General features: G+C 43.8%; 1 non-coding gene across 1 annotated transcript; it reads right to left on the bottom strand.

Annotated features, from left to right (window-relative positions):
• Positions 1-208: 208 nt before the first annotated feature.
• Positions 209-315, bottom strand: LOC111767210 (U6 spliceosomal RNA). Its single transcript, XR_002799093.1, has one exon. It is a non-coding gene; the product is annotated as a U6 spliceosomal RNA (small nuclear RNA).
• Between the last annotated feature and the right edge of the window lie 6596 nt (positions 316-6911).

The raw sequence follows: 6911 nt of genomic DNA, 5'->3' as shown, positions 1-6911 counted from the left end.
GGAAAAATCCCATGTCCCCTTATATCCCCCTATTATTGTCCCTTAGAATTGATATAATTTCTTCTTTGCCATTGCTGCAAAAATATTACATCAGAACTGCTAACTACCATCCATAAGTTACATTAATTGTAATTTTCCCATGTATCATGATATTCTTTTTTTTTTTTTATTAATTTTTTTATTTTTTATTGACTTTGTAATAATATTAAAAAATATGGAACGCTTCACAAATTTGCGTGTCATCCTTGCGCAGGGGCCATGCTAATCTTCTCTGTATCGTTCCAATTTTAGTATATGTGCTGCCGAAGCGAGCACATATCATGATATTCTTAACACTTTGTAAAAGAACATTATCTTTTTTTTTTACAGAAGAACATTACGTTCTTCTTTTACAGTGTGATGTCATACATTCCTTAGTCTCTAGCTTCCTTTCAATTGACGTTTATGTCCACAGACTACCCCTTTCAGCCGCAATCATATTTAAAAACCCGCAGTGTTAGTTACACTAGATTTGCAATGTGCATGTTGCTCCACCCCTGCCCTCTCAGCTAAACGGGAAGCCCCTCTGGAAGCTTAGACATAGACTTCTCCCAGAGCCCTCACTTAGTCCCGACGGTTAGACCAGGAGCTTGAAAGTTGATGACTGATATTACTTTGACATAATCATAACCCCTTACATTTTCATGATACTTCCCAGGCAATCAAAGCACTTTGACATATTGTATTTTATTCGGCCCTCATGACATCTTTTTTGCATAGAATTGGTCAGGTACCTGCATTTCACAGCTGCAAAAAAAAATTGCAAAGAGACCGAGTGGCTTTGTTAAGGCCATTTGGCTCATATGAGGTGGGTTGGGACTGGCACATGTCTATTCTTTTTCCCCTTAGGCCACGGTGTACATCAAAGCCTAAACTTCTCCTAAGACGTATTTTGGTGGAGTCCCCTCTCCCACAATGTTCAATAAATGATCATGTTAATAGTAGAGATATTATAAAAGCAAAAAAATAAAATTAGGATTGTATTTTTAAATGCTTATGCAGTCTTGTGAGTAATTATATAATGAATTAGGAAAACCACTGTTAAAGAAATTATCCTTAATGCAAAGCAAAAGAACCAAGTACATTATATTGAATAATATTTCTATTTAGCTGAAAGCAAGAGGTTTTAAAAATCATTCCACCCCCATTCATTCAACAAATATTTATTGAGTACCAACTACGTGCCCGTCACTGTATTCAGCACTGGGGATACAGCTGTGAAATCAACAGAGTATCTGCTCTCAGGGAGCTCATACTCCAGAGTCGTGAGTATTACACACTGGTAAATGCTATGGAGAAAATTAAAGGAGGAAATGGGGCAGAAGATGATGCTTTGTAAATAGCAAGATCTCTCTGATAAGGGGACATCTGAGCAGGACTTAAAAGAATTTAGGGAATGAGCTATCATCATTTCAAGCAGCTAGAAGAGCAGGTGGAAAGACCCTGGGGCAGGGAAAAAAAATTCTCCCTGTGATTCTTAAAAGTGTAAAATAGAAAACAAAATCTCTGATTCCTAAATGATCTAGAAAGGGCCAGAGCTCAACTTTTTGCCCTGAATTACAGAGTTGATATGAGCAGTGTCTTATATTTACATGATTGCTTTAATTTAAAATAACATTTTTAATAAATAATAAAACCTACTGGGCCTCCATTGCCTAAACAATGTCAAATATTGAGAAGATACTCATCATTTTAAAGATTTATTTTTATTTATTTTTCTCCCCTTACCCCCCCATCCCAGTTGTCTGTTCTGTGTGTCCACTTGCTGTGTGTTCTTCTGTGTCCACTTCTATTCTTGTCAGTGGCACCAGGAATCTGTGTCTCTTTTTGTGGCGTCATCTTGCTGCATCAGCTCTCCATGTGTGTGGCTGCCACTCCTGGGCAGGCTGAACTTTCTTTTGCTGGGCGGCTCTCCTTTACGGGGCACACTCCTAGCCCGTGGGGCTCCCCTGCGTGGGCGACACCCCTGCGTGGCACAGCACTCCTTGTGCGCATCAGCACTGCGCGTGGGCCAGCTCCACATGGGTCAGGAGGCCCTGGGTTTGAACCCTGGACCTCCCATGTGGTAGGCGGATGTTCTATCTGTTGAGACAACTCCGCTTCCTGGATCATTTTAATTAGTTCTCTATACTTACCTTCATGTCATCACCATATAGACACTTAAGTCCTTGTTTTGTTTTGTTTTACTTCTTATATTTTTATTTTTTGGAGAAATAGCAAGGTGAAGAAATTGGAATTTCAAGAAGAGAAAATATATTAGGATATTAAGCTTAAGCCTTTTTTTAATAAATTAAATTTTTAAATCTAAAATAGCTTACTTAAGTTACATATCATGAGGGCCTTAATTTAGTTGACTAGGGTGAAAAACCAGAAGAGTTGTCTTCATAGCTGGATATTTGCTAAACTGAAGTGCCCTTTTTGCTACAAAAACCACGTGTCTTTCTCTGGCCTCAGGCTACCAATATATTGATATATTGGTAGCAATATATTCCTGCTTTATTCTTGTATACACTGGAGAAATATCAAGGCTATTGTGTGGGTTTGTATTACTGACCTTCCGTATATATTCTTTTTTTTTTTTGAGGTACCAGGGCGAGGGATTGAACCTGGGACCTCATATGTGGGAAGCTGTCACTCAACCCCCGAGCTACACCAGCTCTCCAGACTTGGTTTTTTCATTTGTTTGTTTGTTGTTGTTATTTAAGAGGTACTGGGGATTGAACCCCAGACCTTGTATGTGGGAAGCCGTCATTCAACCACTGAGCTACATCCACTCTCCTTCCTATACTCTTGTCTATGCTGGGGAAATATCCAGGATATCAGGTGGTTTTGTTCTGAGTCTAATGATTTCCAAGCCCCAAATTCAGTGACTTAGAACCACCACCATTGCTCCCGTCTTAGGATTCTGTGACTCGACTGCATTCAGCTAGGCTGTCCTTATGCAGGTCCTGCTAGTGGTGTCCCTGGCAGCCGTGGTCAGATGGCAGTCATCTGGAGCAATGGCTGGGGCGTGCCACTCCTCTCCACGGGGCCTTTTCATGCGGCCTCTTGGGCTTCGTCACGTCATGGCGGCAGAGGTCCAAGACGGAGAGTTCTAAGAACAAGAAACCATGCCTCTTAAAGCCCAGAACTGGCACATCATCCTCTCCGCTGCCTTCTATTGGTTAGCAGGAGTCACAGGCCAGAGTCAGCTGGGAGGGGACGGCACAAGGACATCAGTACTGGGAGGTGTTGTTATTGAGAGCTGTCTTCGGAGACCAGTTATAACAACTTCTCATCCTGGATTACCTTTATATGTATTTACCTTTGTTAGAAAACAGAAAGGCTATAAGACATGCAGAAACAAAATGTTCTCTACCGCAAAAGAAAAAGTAGCTAACACTTTCTGGTGGGGTGAAGAATGACCCTTCAGGAAAGGAGACTTCAAGCTAAATCTTGAATGATGAATAGTCTCTCTGGGCAGCTTGAGTAAGGCAGGTTAGGCACAAGATAAAGCATGCGTGAAATGGCTGAGGCATGAAGGAGCCGGGGATGTTTGAGGAACACAGAACTTTAAGCGGCATGCGAGAGGGTAGAAGAAGTAGGAGAAGATAGAGCTGGAAAGGAAACTTGGGGCTTGCTCAGGAAAGCGCGGTTTCTGCTCTGCCCATATTATGGAATGCATGTTAGGAGGGCAGACTTTGGAGCCAGGTGCCTGGGTCTGACTTGCTCTAGGTGGTTGCCATGAGCTTGATTATAAATATTCTGGTTCTCTTCTTCTGGACACCTGGTTGGATGGCACTTCCCTACACACTTTGAAGTTAGGTGTGGCCGTATGACTAGCCATTCTTGAGGAAATGTAAGTGGGGATGATGGGTAGGCAGAAGTTTTAAGATCAGTGCAAGATTCACAACATGCCCTCTCCCCTGCCCCAGACTGTGGAATCGTGTTCAGTTAGAGGCCCCATCATCCTGGGTCCCTGCCTAAATGCAAGTAACAAGTGCCTGCCCCCAACCCTTGCAGGGCTTGTAGTGTGAGTGAGAATAAACCTTTGCTGGGCTAACCTGCTGGGCTTTTTTATTTTTTAGGGTAGGCAAAGAATTTAAGAAACAAGAAAATGAGACAAGTACACGGTCTGAGGGAGGTGTCCACATGGTGAGCCAGTGCCCACGAGGTGAGCCCCTGCCTGTGCAAGTTAGTCACGCAGCAAGATGACGACGCATCAAAAGAGAGACAAGGGGAGGGTCAAGGTGAAGTACAGCAGAAACCAGGAATTGAGGTGCATAATTGACAGGGAACCTCTCCCCATCAGAGGTCTCCAGGATGGAATCCCAGTTCATCCTAGAGGAGAGAAAATGAGAAGAGATGACAAAACAGCAAAAACAATAGGGCGGGAGGAGGGGAAGGGGGAAAAATAAAGAAAATCTTAAAAAAAAAAAAGAAAAACTAGAAAATGAGACAAGTACACGCTCTGAGGCGTGGACCGCAGGCGTACTGCAGGGTCAGTTGTGCAAAACGACTGAGATTTGGGAGTTGTCACTACAGCATCTCTAAGTCTATCCTAATTATCACACCAAGTTATTTAATAACTCTGTGCCTCATCTGTAAAATGGGAATAAAAGTACTTGCTTCTTGGGCCTATTTTGAGAATAAATGAATTTACAGTAGAATAATACTTGGCACATAGGAAATGCTCAAAAACCTAGCTGTTGTTGTTATTATCAGTATGTTTTATACATATTGACAAGAACATATATCCAAGACAGAATTATGGTAAGAAAATAGTTGAACAATACACTGGGAATAACTCCTAATTAATTAATAGTGCACGAATAAGGGAAAATTAAAAACAAAAACAACCAAACTGTTCATGATTAGAGGGGGTGAGGGTCAAGGTTGGAGAAATCTTCTCTGTTTCTAAGTCTCAAGCAACAAAACATCTCTAAGAGGGAAGGGCCCCATCCCCTCAACAACAGCCACTGCCCCTGCACCAGGAACCCCTGGCTGGGATTGGAAACTCCAAAGGAGAGAGCACGACCTTTGAAGGGCAAAAACCTCTGAGGGGCTCTCTGACAAGGTGGAGATAGCCACGGGCGGGTCCCTGGAGGAAGCCAGCCAGCTTGGCGAGAACCTGCAGAACAGAAACTCCTGCAGGTCTTAAGTGCCCAGAGGAAATGGTGAGGCCTTTGGAATCCCTCCAGAAGATAGCGAGCCTCCTGGGCTTTTTCACCCCTGGGACTAATGATACTTTTTCTTAAACATAGTAGTAGCAGCTTGGACTTGGACTTCAGGAATCTGGTCTCAAATTCCAGCTTTACAACTTGCTGTTTCTATGACCTTGGACAAACCCTTCAGGCTTTTTGAACTAGTTTCCTCATGTGTACAATGGTGGTAATAACATCTCTCTTTCAGGATCCTTGTAAGGATTGGCTCGCACACAGTGGATGCTCAGTTGATTAATAGACTGAGGTATGTCTGCAAGAAGTAATTACAAAGGGGGTGAATGTAGGGGGTTTCTGGGTAGGAATGGGCAAAAGGGGGGTCTAGGACATGCCTTCCATGCAGTAAACTGATTCCTCTCTAGGATGTTTCGTTCCGTTTACAATCACTTCTAATTGTTGGGTCTAATACAACAACACACATTTTTGAATATTGCTAAGGGAAGTCGACTTGGCCCAGTGGTTAGGGCGTCCGTCTACCACATGGGAGGTCTGCGGTTCAAACCCCGGGCCTCCTTGACCCGTGTGCAGCTGGCCCACGCGCAGTGCTCATGCGTGCAAGGAGTGCCCTGCCATGCAGGGGTGCCCCCCACGTAGGGGAGCCCTACACGCAAGGAGTGCGCCCCGTAAGGAGAACCGCCCAATGCAAAAGAAAGTGCAGCCTGCCCAGGAATGGCACCAGCCACACGGAGAGCTGACACAGCAAGATGACGCAACAAAAAGAAACACAGATTCCCGTGCCGCTGACAACAACAGAAGCGGACAAAGACGACGACACAGCAAATAGACACTGAAAACAGACAACCGGGGCGGGGAAAAGGGGATAGAAATAAATAAATAAATCTTTTTAAAAAATAAATAAATAAATATTGCTAAGCTACCAAGGCAGGAAATTCACTCCTCAGGTGTCAAAGAGCTGAAGGAGCTGGATGGTCCTGGGGATAGCAGGTAGAGGCATTTACACCGAGAGAGGCTTGAATGGTTGAGAGCTTGGGCTTAGATGACTACTCAGAAAGGGAGATGTGGCCTTGGGCCTGTGGAGAACTGAAAACTTGACAAAGTTGGTAGTTACTGTGATTCTTAGGAAAGCAGCTGCAATCACCTCCAGGTGAAGTCCTTGGCTATCTCTGAGTCATCCAGCATCTACTGCTTTCCACAGCATTTCCCCAGCCAACTATAGCCCTGGACTTACTTTCACTAACCCAAGAATGGGATGCAAACCCCCCTGAGTCCCTCGCCTCAATTGACAACCCTTGTGTAATAATCATAAAAGCATTAGAATATATATGCCCAGGCTCACCCATCACAGCATTGTTCAAAATGGTGAACAACTGGAAATACCAAAATGTCCCTTAGTAGAAAACTGGGCAAGTAGACTAAAGGGTGCTCCTTACTGACTGCCTGGCCACTCCAAATTCTGCCTTCATTGCCTGCTCTGCAAAAATGGGTATGAGCCCTTTAAATATGTTTGCTTTGCCAGCAGCAAGATGTTAAGCCCTGTCAGTAGAAGACGTTCAAGGGGCACTGAAGGAGAAAGTGCTTTCTTTTCCTAGTCCTACGATGGCTTGCTCACTGGGCTCTAGCAGAACAGGCTTTTCGTTCTCCATGGCTCTATCCCCAAGTGATTTTTTTCTCTACTATCTGCAAGGCTTCAGCAGAGGATGCTTTTTTCCA

The sequence above is a fragment of the Dasypus novemcinctus genome, chromosome 8 (genome assembly GCF_030445035.2).
Source record: "Dasypus novemcinctus isolate mDasNov1 chromosome 8, mDasNov1.1.hap2, whole genome shotgun sequence".
NCBI lineage: Eukaryota > Metazoa > Chordata > Mammalia > Cingulata > Dasypodidae > Dasypus > Dasypus novemcinctus.
This window is presented reverse-complemented; position numbering and strand designations above follow the sequence as displayed.